Below are 14144 nucleotides of genomic sequence, written 5' to 3'. Positions count from 1 at the left end.
AGGCTATTATTTTTCAAGGCCTCCACAGTGCTGAGGAGTGGGGAACGTTAGGTTACAATGCCACAAATCTTGCTGCTCTCGCTGAGATTTAGTTTTTTGCTGTTTTATTTCTGACCAGTTTTGCCAGTTTTTTCATTGCTTTTATGGAGGGGGGACCTTGGCATGTCCTTATTCTGCCATTTTTGCTGACATCTTAACCTTGACAGTTTTGATTACTAGTCAAATATTTGTGGGGTGTCACTCAAGTGGGATTTAGCCTGACTTCTTTTCTCATGAGTAGACTGTAGTGTTTTCTTTTGAAGAAATACCACAGAGGTAAAATGCCATTCTTGTTACATCATATCAAGGGGACATACTATGAGAGTGACTTATCATGTAGATGTTAACCTTGATCACCTGGATGAAGTAGTGTTTTTCATGTTTCTCCACCATAAGGTTACTTTCCCCCTCCTCTTTCTGTACTGTACTTTGTAGAAGAAAGTCACTACACACAGCCCACACTTAAGAAGTGGAAGGTCTGCTCCATGTCCTTGAAAGTAGAGTTTCCAAATAACTTGTTTGGAATTCTGCACTGGAGATTTATCTATTCTCTCCCAATTACTTATTTACTCAGTCATTTATTTATATAATAATGGACTCATGGAAACTTACATTTTAGGTTACGACTCAATACAATTTTATTTATCTTGTGGCTCAAATTGTTCCAACTTTGGCCACTGGGTTCTCTTTCAGTTGGCTTTACTCTCCCTTAAAGAAAAACTTTGTTAAAAAAGAAATGATATAGTAGAATTGGATTGCACTCAAACTTGATTTAATAACTGTATATAGAACTTTTACTTCTTTTAGATACAAAACAAGGTTTTAAATGTTCATGCACATGTTTAAAAATTGGACTTGGTCATGAAAAAAAACCTTAAAAATTTCTGACTATACTTTCTGATTATAATCCAATAAAATTGGAAGTAAATAATGAAAGGGTTTTTAAACAATCTTAATTACTTGCAAATTAAGAAACAGGTCTTTAGAAAACACTTGAATTCGAGAAGAAATTTAAAAGAAATCACCAGCAAAGTAAAATGACCCAGCACAGCAGAACTCTCCAAAATCTAGAGCTTTAAATGTCTTAATTTTTTTTTTTTTTTTTTGAGATACGCGAGCCTCTCACTGTTGTGGCCTCTCCCATTGCAGAGCACAGGCTCTGGATGCGCAGGCTCAGTGGCCATGGCTCTCGGGCCCAGCCGCTCCGCGGCATGTGGGATCTTCCTGGACCGGGGCACAAACCCGTGTCCCCTGCATCGGCAGGCAGACTGTCAATCACTGTGCCACCAGGGAAGCCCTAAATGTCTTAATTTTTAAAGAAGAAAGATAAAACTATTAAAGAAACAAAATACTCATCATATAAAGTTAGAAAAAGTAACCAAATAAACTAACTAAGAAAAGGGAATTAATAGAGGTAAAGGTTGAAATAATGAAACAGAAAAAGAGAAAGATAAATAAATCCAGAAATTTGTTTCTTTGGAAAAAAACAATAAAGCAGAAACATTTGCAAGCCTAATTAAGCTGAGAGAGAAAGAGAGAGAGAGAGCAAAAATAGACAAGATTTGGAATGAGCAAGGGACTATAACCATTTAAAAATTACAGAAGAATACTGCATGCAACGATGATATCCAGGTTTAAGGCCTAAAGGAAATAGATTATTCCTAGCAAAATAGATATCACTGGAGTTTACTCAGGAATTGTAAAACTTGAATAAACTAATGATCTTAGAAAAAACTAGAAATTTATTCGAGTTCTATCATTGTTAAGGGCACCATTGTCAAGACGAGTTTGACCTTTACAGAATAGATTATTCCAATGTATTTTGATATTTCAGGGCATGGAAAATCCAGACCTCCCACATTACTTTATGAAACCAGGATAATCTTAACATCTAATTTTGATAATTCTCATAAAATATACTATCAACCAATTTTGCTTATGAATATAGAACCATTGCTGAACTCTTTTTGTTAACTTTGGGGTCATTTTAAAATCAAGACAATAATAACTCTGACTAAGTATGATTTATTCCAAGAATGCAAGGTCAATATGCTAATCTATCAATGTAACCCATTATAATAATACAATAAATGAGATAACCATATTATAACAATAGATACAGAAAAGATATTTGATAAAATTCAGTAGCTATTAAAATTGTGAATAAAATAGCAACAAAAGGAAACTACTTGAATCATGACTATAAATCAAGGTTCAATAATAAGAGCAGCAAAAATGAACTAAATAGCAAATAAACTGATTTCATATGATCTGACAATAGATAGGGGATACCTACTATGGCTAGTATTTAGTATTGAGTCTCTAAAACTGCAACAATATAAAGCACGAAACAAAACTGGCATAAACAATGGGGGGAAAAGAACAACAATGCTTTTGCTAAAGGCATCTATAAACATAGAAAATCAAAAGGTTGTGTTTTTGTGGGTTTTATTTGTTTGTTTGTTTTTGCGGTACGTGGGCCTCTCACTGTTGTGGCCTCTCCCCTTGCGGAGCACAGGCTCCGGACGCACAGGCTCAGCGGCCATGCCTCATGGGCCCAGCCGCTCCGCGGCATGTGGGATCTTCCCGGACTGAGGCACGAACCCGTATCCACTGCATCGGCAGGCGGACTCTCAACCACTGCACCACTAGCGAAGCCCTTTTTGTGGGTTTTTAAAGTTGCTTTTTTAGAAGGTATCAGAATTTGGCTGGATATAAATAGTACTATATAACAATGAATTACATTACTCTAGAAATCAGCACGTAGAAATGTTAGTTATAAATGACATTGTTATATGACATTGGTTATAAACGACAAATTACGCAGTGTTTAGAATAAATTTAAAAGAAAGGCACAGGACCTATTTGAAGATAATTATAAAATCTCACTGATAAAAGAAAGGTCTCCCCAAGAAACATGTTTCTTGAATAGGAAGACTTATGGTTAGCAGCAGTTCTCCCCAAATGATTATATAAACCTGATGAAATTCCAATTAGTAATACAAATACTTTTTAAAATCTAAATGAATAATCTTAGAATATATATTACAGAATAATGCCTAGGAATAATCTAGAAAATCATAAAGAATAACCATGTTGGAGAATTTGCTTTTTAAGGTTATGCCACAGTCACTGTATTTAAATCAATGTGATAGTTGCATGGGAATAGACAGATCAGGGATATAGAAAAGAGACTTCAAAATGAGTGTGCCAATGCTTGAGAATTTTACATATGACAAAAATGGGTACTTCTATGGGAAAATATGGGTTATTTAATAAATGCACTAGAACAATTAGCCATCCAGCTAAATTGACTCTGATATGACACCACATCCAAAGATAAGTCCTTCCTGAACTCTCCCAGGGTTCCAGTTATGATGAACTAAGACTACACTGCATAACCTGCCTGCCCCTGCCCCTCACTGCAGAAAACAATGATAAAACCTGGACACAATACAAAAAGTGATTATCTGAAAGTATGGGATAGTGAAGAGAAGCAGATATACTCTAGTGGGAGGTGCATGCTCACTTGGTGGAGCGGCACAAGAAGCTTAGCAAGTTCCTCTCTGTGAGTCCACATGGCAGTGCTCACAGCAGCTTTAGGGGAAACAGCAAATTGAAGCTGGAATACTGTGAATTCTGGAGAGAGTTGGAGGGGGAGAGTGAACCCACATAATGACTCTCAAACTATGCATGTGCAGAAGACTCAAAGCAGCTCAGCTAAAGATGAAAGATCTGAGCTGAGACTAGAGCTGCTGCTCAAAGACAGAGTTTGAAGTTTAAACCAGGCAAGAACGTTCTCTGCTAAAAACACTCGTAAGAGAAAAATAACAGAATCCAGAATGTTCACAACTTAACATAATGTCCAGCATATAATCCCAATTATCTAACATATAAAGAACTAAGAAAATGGAATGTATTCTCAAGAGGAGACAAGTCAATCAGGTATGACCCCCCCAAGATTAATCAGCTGCTGCAATTAATAGACAAGGTTATTTAAATGACTATTACAACTATCCTCAATGAAGTAAAAGAAAACATATTTTCAATTAATGAAAATATTTCAGCATAGAAAAGGAAATCTCTGCAAAGGAAATAAAAACAGTAAAAAGGAAGCAAATAGAAATTCTAGAAATAAAAAATACAATTTTGGAAATTAAAAATTCACTGGATGGACTTAAAATCCAAATGGATATGAAAGAAGAAAATGTAAGTGAATATGATGATAGAATGATAAATATTATCCAAGGTGAAGAACAGAAAGAGGATTGAAAAAAGAAAAACCATTTCGATTTTTTGCTGTTCTAAAATATCTTTCATGTCCTTACTTATTGTGCTCAATCTTCCTCTAGCTTAAACATATGGAATGCAGTTATAATGACTATTTTAATATCCTTGCCTCCTAACTCTATCATCTGTGTCATTTCTGGGTCAGTTTGATTGACTTTTTTCCTCATTATGGCTTGCATTTTTTTCTACTTCTTTGCCTGCTTCTTAATTTTTGAATGTATTTTAGGCTTTGTGAAATTTTCCTTGTGTATGTTATTCTTTAATGTATACTTGCTTAAATATATTTGAGCTTCATTTTTGGATGCAGTTAAGTTGCTTGGAAACAATTTGATCCTTTTGGGTCTTACCTTAAGCTTGGTTAACAGGGAACAGAGCAATGTTCAGATTAGGGTAAAAATTTCTCCACTACTGAGGCAAACTCTCTTTAGTATTCTACCAGTTCCTATAATTATGAGGATTTTTCACTCCAGATCATGTGAACAGGCACTATGTTGGCCTTTTGTACTCCTCGAGGACTTACCCTTCTAATCCTTTTGATAGTTTTCTTACACATGTGTGTTGAAGAGTATTGGGACTCTCATAGATCTCTGGAGTTCTCTTTCCTTGCAGCTTGCTCTCTCCTCTTCAACACTCTGCTCTGCTAATTCTAGCTGCCTTAGCCCCTCTGGATCCCAGCTCCTCTCTTCAACTTAGGGAGACTGCTATGCTCGACCTGGGTTGCCCTGCCCTGTGCTGCTGCCTGAGAACTCTCTCTAGGCCATAGCTAGAGCAATTGTAGGGCTCACCTCATCTGTTCTTCATCTTTCAGAGATCACTGTCCTTTTTTGATTGATGTTCAATGTCTTGAGAAACTTTCTTATTTTGTCCTATATGTTAGTTGTTTCAGGCAAGAAAGAAAATCTGTCAAGGAAAAGATTTTGTTAGTTGTTTCAGGCAAGAAAGCAAATCTGTTAAGGAACAGATTACAGTTACTCTATCTACTCTGGGCCTCCTCAGTATCCACATCTCTCAGTCTGGGCTGTGCATCTGGGATGCTCCAGGGTCTGAGAAGATGAAAACCAGTGGGGTTTTTGAAGAAATATAAAAAGCAAATTGAAAAATTTATATAGAAAGGCAATGGACATAGAATACTTAAAACAATTTTGAAAAAGAAAAATCAATTTGTAAGACTTACACTACCTGATTTCAAAATTTACTATAAATCTGTAGCAATCAAAATTGGTATAAGGATAGTCATAGAGACCAGTGGAACAAAACAGAGTTCAGAAGTAGACCCACACTTAAATGGTCAATCAAGTGCCAAGAAAGTTTTCAACAAATGGTGCTAGAATAACTATATATTCATATACAAGAAATGAACTTACACCTTTACCTAACACTAGAAAAAGTTAATTAAAAATGGATCATAGGGCTTCCCTGGTGGCGCAGTGGTTGAGAGTCCGCCTGCCGATGCAGGGTACACGGGTTCGTGCCCCGGTCTGGGAAGATCCCACGTGCTGCGGAGCGGCTGGGCCCGTGAGCCATGGCCACTGAGCCTGTGTGTCCAGAGCCTGTGCTCCACAATGGGAGAGGCCACAACAGTGAGAGGCCCACGTACCGCAAAAAAAAAAAAAAAAAAAAAAAAAAAGGATCATAGACCTAAATGTAAGAACTAAAATAATAAAACTTCTGGAAGAAAACATAGGAGAAAAATCTTTGTGACTTTGATTACATTAAGATTTCTTAAACAGGATACAGTCAGCATAAAATATAAATGCAAACAAATTATAAAATTGACTTCATTCAGATTAAAATCTTTGGGGTTTTAAGAAACACAGTTAAGAAATAAAAATGCAAGTCATAAATAGGGAGAATTTTTTTTTTCTCAAAAACATACATCAGACAAGGACTTGTATTTAGAATATATAAAGAACTTTTAAGAAGTCAAACATCCCAATAAAAACTGGGCAGAAGGTCTTTCTAAAACAAGGACCAAATTTGTGAATGGATGTTTTACAACTGAAGATATATGAATGCCCAATAAGCATATGAAAATATTCTCAACGTCATTAGTCATCAGAGAAAACCCAATTAAAAACCATAATGGCATGCCTATTAGAATGGCTGAACTGAAAATTATTGATAATACCAAGTGTTGGTGAGGATATAGAACAACTGTAAGTCTCACACATTGCTGGCTGAAATGCAAAATTGTATAGTCACTTTGGAAAACAGTCTGGTAGTACATTTAACTGTAACCATACACTTACCATGAGACCCAGAAGTTCTACTCCTAGATATTTACCCAAGAGAAGGAAAAATTTATATTCACAAAACCATGTATACAGATGTATTGCAGGACAATGTATAATAGGCAAAAACCAGTGAGTGGATAAACAAATTGTGGCTTATCTATACTATGGAATTCTATACTGCAATGAGAAGTAACAAAAGATTAATGCACTCAACATCATGGATGAATCTCAAAAACATTATGCTAAGTGAAAGAAGTCAAACACAAAAGTCTATAGTGGATGATTCCATTTATGAAAAGTTCTAGAAAAAGGCAAAACTATAGTAACAGAGAGCAGATCAGTGGTTGCCTGGAGCTGGGGTTGGAGATATAAGGCTGCATAAGAAAAATTTTATAATGATGGAACTGTTCTATATCTTGATTGTGATTACTTTGTCATATACAATTATCATGATTCATCAAACTGCACACTTAAAATAAGTGTATTTTATTTTATATAAATAATACCTTAACTTTTAAAATCAAAAAAAGAAAAAAAAGTTAAATAGGTTCCTCATGACTTAAATGCTCAAGTATTCAAAATGAAAAACAACAAAAAACACAATACTCCTGCAAAAAACTTCTGCAACTTAGGGGTCAAGAAGAACTTCTCAACTAAAACCAGAAACTTAGATATTATAAATCAAATTATAATAACCTTTGTATGGCTATTGAAGCAATTAAATGAATGGAAGAAATGGAGTGGGAAAAAATCATATAATACAAGTGACAGATAAGGGGTAAGTTGTCCATATTATTCTAAGTACTTCTTCAAACTGACAAGAAAAATATAGTAGTTAAAATATCAGCTAAGGGAAAGTCATAGAGGAGCAAATTTAAATGGTCACAGATACATAAAAAGATGCTAAAATTCACTGGTAGCCAGGAAAATGCAAATTTAAAGAGCTATGAGTTTACATTCATTAGAAAGAGCTACACACCTAATACTTGTGGGGATTTAAAGAAAATGATGCTTTCCTATTCCCGGTGGAAATGTGCAGTGTTATAGCCCTTGGCAGAAATAACCTAGCAGTATTTATTAAAAATAAAAACACATGTATCATTTAACCTTACCAGGCTTCTCCCAAGAATGCCAATAGAAATAAAAGCAGATCTATTAATGGGCATGGGCACTAAAGTGTTATTGCAGCATTGTTTCTAACAGCACAACGCTGGATTAAAGTGTATGCCGGTCAAGAGGGGAATGGTTGAATACATTCTATAGCATTCATACTCCATTCTGTTGAGCAATTGGTGAAATGAGTGAATTAGAGCTATAGTAGGGGACTTTACCACTTATTGAGTAAGAAATGCAAGATACAGAAAAGGGTATATAATAGTCTGCTTTCTTTTTTTAAAAGAACAAAGACTAAAATCCCAGTTTACATACATTCCTGTGTATGTGTATGTGCATATTTGTTATAGTATTGTGAGCATGAAGGAAAAATACGGAAGGATTCATACCAGATTTTTAAATCCTTCTCCCAATGTGACCCATGTTGTGTGTGTTGATATATGTGTAGGTAGGGGTGGAGCCAAGCAACAAACAAACAAACCAAACCACAAACCCTGCATTTGGAAAGCATGTATATAATCAGGTGTGTATTGTATTGAATATGAGTCAGATAAGTTAGATTACTCCTCAGTAGTAAACAATTTAACTATCAGTGCATCAATTTGAAAAACATTTATTTCTTGCTCACAAAAACTCTGAGGGTCTGGAAGACTCTCCAGAGCAATTTTCTCAACAGATTGGTTTAGACTTCCAGGCCATTTAGATCTTATGGACTCTTCCTATCAACCTGTATTTTCATGATTGATACAGTAAGGGAAAGAAGTTAATGGAGAATTGTGCAACAGCTTTTAAAGGGATTCTCCTGGATTTTATGCATGTCCTTTCCCTTTTCTTTTTTGTTTTCCATCCAAATCAAGGTACATAGACATACATAAGTTCACTTAATTAGGGAAATCTGTTTTTCCTATGCTTCTCTGGAAGAGGAAGAGTAATGGAAATATTGGTGAACAGTAATGTCTTCTATATATAAATTTATTTACATAAAAAACTAAGCTTTAGGGCTTCACTGGTGGCGCAGTGGTTGAGAATCTGCCTGCTAATGCAGGGGACATGGGTTTGAGCCCTGGTCTGGGAGGATCCCACATGCCGCGGAGCAACTAGACCCATGAGCCACAACTACTGAGTCTGCGCATCTGGAGCCTGTGCTCCACAGCAAGAGAGGCTGCGATAGTGAGAGGCCCGTGCACCGCGATGAAGAGTGGCCCCCGCTTGCCACAACTAGAGAAAGCCCTCGCACAGAAACGAAGACCCAACACAGCAAAAATAAATAAATTAATTAATAAACTCCTACCCCCAACATCTAAAAAACAAAACAAAACTAAGCTTTAAAATAACTCTGAAATAAACATACTTTATGAACAAGCAATTTACAAAATATAAGAAATGCCCAGTAAAAGTGAAACTATGTATACATTAGCAGATTGGCTAAGATTATAAATGTTGATAAGGTCCAGAGATGATGAAAGTGTGGAAAAAAGAGAAATTCTCATATAACCCTGTGTGGGAATAACTCTGTACATCCCTGAAATACAAGCAGACTGAAGATATCAAAATGGAATTTTGAATTATCTTTTGGCCCAGTAATATGACTTACAAACATTCACTCTTGAAAATAATCAGATAGGTGCGTATGTAAATAAATATTCACCTCAGCATTATTTATGATAATAAAAAGGAAAATAGTCTAAAAGTACATCTATTAAGGATGAGTTAATTAAGGTATGATAAATGCATATAATATGAGAACCCTTAAAAGAGATGAGGTCCATTTAATTTGTTTTAACAAAAAATATTCAAAGAATATGTTTTGGTTATCTGTTGCTATGTTACAAACAACCCCAGAACTTTGTAGGTTAAAATAACCGTTTTAATTTAGGAAGTCCTGTCTGGTTACAATACAGAGAATGGATTGAAAGGGGTCATGTCTGGTTGAGGGAGCCCATTTAGGTGGCTGCTGCAGTGAGCTAAGTGAGACAAGCAAAGGCGTAGCTAACATCTTGTATTTATAGTTTGGGACTTCAGTTTTTTCACTTAATGTCCCATAATTATATTTTCCCATTTCATTAAAATTTTCTTGGTAATCATTAAAAAAAGCAATGATTTCACTCTGCATCTGATTTTGTAGATCAGGAATCAAGAAGGGCTCAGCTGGATGGTTTGTTCTTGACCCCCCCAGATACATCAGCTGGGTCAGCTGGGATGGAAGGATCCACTTTCAAGATGACTTCTTCATTTGCCTGTCTGGTGCCTTGGTGAACTTTGGTTTCCTCACCTCTCAACATGGAATCTCATCTTCCAGGCCTTCTTGGGCTTCCTGAAGAGCATGATGGTCTCAGGAGAGTCCTACTTCTTACATGGTGGCCAGCTTCCAAGAAGTAGGAAATGGAAGTTGCCAGGCCATTTAAGGGCTAGGTACAGAATGAGCATAACATTATGACAGCCATATTCTATTGACTGAAGCTGTCCAAAGGCCTTCTCAGATTCCAGGGGGTGGAGAAATAACCTTTTCTCATCAAAGAATGGATTGAAGGGAGCAAGGACACTGCAGAAGTGCATGCAGGATGGGGATATTGATGTGGTCCTCTTTGGAAAATGCAGTCTGCTACAATATTATATGATTCAATTTTCATAAATATTGATATTTCTTTATATTTAAAGATCTAGAAAAAGTATGAAGATAAAACAATGTTTCTGTGGAACATAGCAATTTTGAGTAGACACTGTTTTTTACTTTAGATTCTTCAGTGTTTGATTTTTTTTTTACAGTAAATGAATTACTTTTATAATCAGCAAATTTAAAAAAAACAATTTTGATATTAAAAAGAAATAGGTTGTTTAAAGTTGTTTGCTCAAGGAATTTTCAGTGCTCAAAGCATGCATTTAAATGGATGACATTTTTTTCTCTCTGTGGAAAATTTCAGGAGGAACCTCTACATTTAAGTTTCCATATTTGCAGATGGAGTAGGAGTGATAACTTCTTGGCAAAATTGAATTTAAAATGGATTTAAATAATAGAAGCCATTATTCAGGATGAGCTTAATGCAATCCCTACCCAGATGATTTAGGCAATGAGATGGAGCACATAAAAGCCTTACAGCTGCCTCATGCAAATTATTATATTAAAAACTTAAAGAAAAAATTTAAAGTGAAGCAGCCCAAAAACTTCAAGGAAGAAGGGCTGAGGGGTTAAGTGGTCTTTTCAGCAGTCAGGAAAATGATGTCATCCTTTAATGGGCGTCTGTCTGGTTCCTCCTCTCTATTTTCAGGATCATCATTCCTGTGGCTGTGAGTTATCAGAATAACAACAAATGTGCATATTCAAAGATTTTTTCATTGCCTTCACCCATCTTTTCAAACATACCCAGAAGTCATAATGCAGGAATTACACTGACACAATCATCCCCATGGAAACAGAGCCTGGTGTCATAAACATGGCATTATGACTTCTCAGCAGGATGCAGGTGGGATTTTGGCACTGAATCTGTAAGATTTATTTAAAAACACAAATGTCTAAGAAAATAACACCAAGGAAAAAAAGAAAAAAAAAGAAAAAAGAAAGGGCATAGAGTTGCCCCTATAATACACATGCCTTGCTTTTTGTTTTCGATGTTTTCCATGGATTTGTTCGCCTATAGCAGGGCTTGATTTTGCCTATTCTTTTTCTTTTTTGTTGTGTTTGGCATGTTCTCAACTTATTCACTGGCTGTTCATCTTGGTAGGGGCTGCATTTTTAGATGAAGAAGTTGAGATTCCAAGAAGGGGTCTGACTTGCTCAAGTCACCTAGCAAGTTAGTAGCCCCACTGAAGCCAGAGCCCTTCTCTTGTCTTCCAATCCACACATTACAGTTTCCCTTTCAGTATCTCAGTTGTACTTTGAGAACATAATTTATGCATCAGTTAGGACATTGCTTTGGCTGGTCTAATGAGATTCCCCTCCCCCCAAAAAATAGTGTTTTTTGTAAGATAGAAGTTTTTATCTCTCTCAAAGCAGTCCATGGTGTCAGGGACCCAGGCTGTTTCTATATTATTTTTCTTCTGTGTCTACTGTGTTGCCCTCATCTTCTAGGATGTCACACACTGTATCTGTACTCCAGACAGAGTAAGGGGAGGGCATCCCCCACCTTTTAAGGGTGTGATCTGAAATCTGCACGTATCACTTCTATTTACATCCCATTGGCTAGAACTTAGTCTTATGGCCATTTCTAGTTCAAGGAAAGCTGGATAGCCACGTCATCAGCTACAGGTGGTTGAACTATTATTATGGGAGAAGGGAAGAACAGATATTGGCAATGACCAGGGGTCTCTGCCATAACTTGCATCCCCTTCAAGAGAATGCTGCTTTCAGGGGGCTCTCATCTAAAATTTTTCAGCTAATGCAATGGCTGGAGTCGGATAACAGTATCTATTTCCCCAAGGGTATTTAAAATTGTAATTACTATATTAGTTATAGAGATCACTGAATTGACAGAAAGACTGAACATCAGACTGAGATCAAAACAAATTAATTGACCATTAGAGTATGTATCAAGGTTGTAACAGAGACTCTCCAATTCAGTGGCTGTAAGAACAAATAAATTTATTTCTTTTTTCAACTTACAGTTCAAGATGTGTGGTCCAATGTTGATGAAGCCTTGCTCTGTGCAGATAGATATTCAAGGATCCAGGTTTATGATAAAGCTTCTGTTTTAAACATGTGGCCTCTAAGGTCCCTCTGCTTGCTGCCATTCCAGCCATCAGAAGGGAAGAATAAGAGTTCAGGGCTGGGGATTTTTTTTCTTAATATGTGAGGCAGAAATTGTTCTGCTCATTCTATTTATGAGAGCTTAGTCACTTGGCACCATGGGGGCTGGGAAATATGGTTCCTAGCTGGGTTGCTACTTCCCATATTTAAATTCATTACTGTGGAAGATGGTCACGTGGATATTAGTGGGCAGCTAGTGGTTTCCTCTGCAGGGTAGCACAGCTTAAATGACTGAGTGCCAACAATTTCTTTCTTTCATCCAAGTATCTTTCCAGTAAAAGATGACAGGGAGAGAAAAGGAGAGAAAGAGAGAGGGGAGAGGTTTTTGGTTAGTTAGGCTTAGGCCATGTATGCCCCCATTGGTAGCTGTAGAGGAGGAAGGAGGAAGAATCATGGAATCTCTTTATGTACCTGGATTTACATTCCCATTGTGGAGTATTGGTCAGGGGTCTCCTTCAAGGTCCTTGACTCTAGAAATATTCCTTCTTATTCTTGTTGTGTAGCAGACCCCTTATTTCCTCTTGACAATTAGGATCAATCGCCCCAACCAACACAACTGTTTTTTGGTAGTTTATCCAGTGACATGAAGAATTCAAACTAATTATGTGGAAATTTCAACTTTTATTTCAACGTAAACATTGTTGCAACCCCCAGGGTAGAAGCCTTTTTCTCTTAAATTCTAAAACCTCTAAATTAAAAAAGTCCAAATGTATAGAGATGGGAAGAAAATAGTATAAGTCTGCACTCTGATCAGTGGATCCTGAGTCTGCAGGAATTAGTACTAGCTTACAGCTGGAGTCCAGTAATTTCTGAACGGTCTTAGTATTTTCATTTCCTTAATGATCAGTTACACTGGCCTCTAGTCCCACTGGCCATGGTAAGGAGATTTCCAGTACACATTTGTATTATTTCAATATTCATACTCAACGTTTCCTGATTTCCCCTTTATTCCAGAGGCTCTGGATCTATGAATTGATTCAGGCCTAGGAACTCAGTAATGGGCTGTGATTCTTTTCATGGTGACTCAAGTAAGTCTTTTTTGCAAGACTCATAGCATGATCAATCATACAGAGCAAGTACAGCCTTAGAGTTGCTCATCTGTTTTGGTCCTAGAGGCTCCAATGATCAACTGACTTCTATCTAACATTATTTCACATATTTCTAATCACTACCTGAACTCTGCTTCCTATTACAGAAACAATGCTCAGTTTGCAACAGTTGTTTAAGTGCTTCTGTCACTCCTGGATAGCATCATGCTAATTGAAAAAGGAAGATCTCATTTGAAGAGTGGCTTTTCCCGTCTCCTCCCTGCAAAGCATGGCTTCTATATCCTTTTAAAAAATCAATACATTCTTGGGCTTCCCTTGTGGCGCAGTGGTTGAGATTCTGCCTGCTAATGCAGGGGACACGGTTTCGAGCCCTAGTCTGGGAGGATCCCACATGCCACGGAGCAACTAGGCCCGTGAGCCACAACTACTGAGCCTGTGCGTCTGGAGCCTGTGCTCCGCAACAAGAGAGGCCACGATAGTGAGAGGCCCGCGCACCGCGATGAAGAGTGGCCCCCGCTTGCCACACTAGAGAAAGCCCTCACAAAGAAACGAAGACCCAACGCAGCAAAAATAAATTAATTAATAAACTCCTACTCCCAACATCTTATTAAAAAAAAATTCAATACATTCTTATGCCAGAAATGCAAACATTTGAAAATAAAAAATGTATGATTTATT

The 14144-nt window shown here is 36.9% G+C and overlaps 1 long non-coding RNA gene across 1 annotated transcript; it reads right to left on the bottom strand.

Annotated features, from left to right (window-relative positions):
- Positions 1–742: 742 nt before the first annotated feature.
- Positions 743–12449, bottom strand: LOC117199416 (uncharacterized). The gene is made up of 3 exons (XR_004480643.2): positions 12274–12449; positions 5115–5229; positions 743–2747 (listed from the first exon to the last, which is right to left on the bottom strand). It is a non-coding gene; the product is annotated as an uncharacterized LOC117199416 (long non-coding RNA).
- Between the last annotated feature and the right edge of the window lie 1695 nt (positions 12450–14144).

The sequence above is a fragment of the Orcinus orca genome, chromosome 20 (assembly GCF_937001465.1).
Source record: "Orcinus orca chromosome 20, mOrcOrc1.1, whole genome shotgun sequence".
NCBI lineage: Eukaryota > Metazoa > Chordata > Mammalia > Artiodactyla > Delphinidae > Orcinus > Orcinus orca.
Note: the sequence above shows the minus strand (reverse complement) of the source record. Positions and strands in the feature narration are given on the sequence as shown.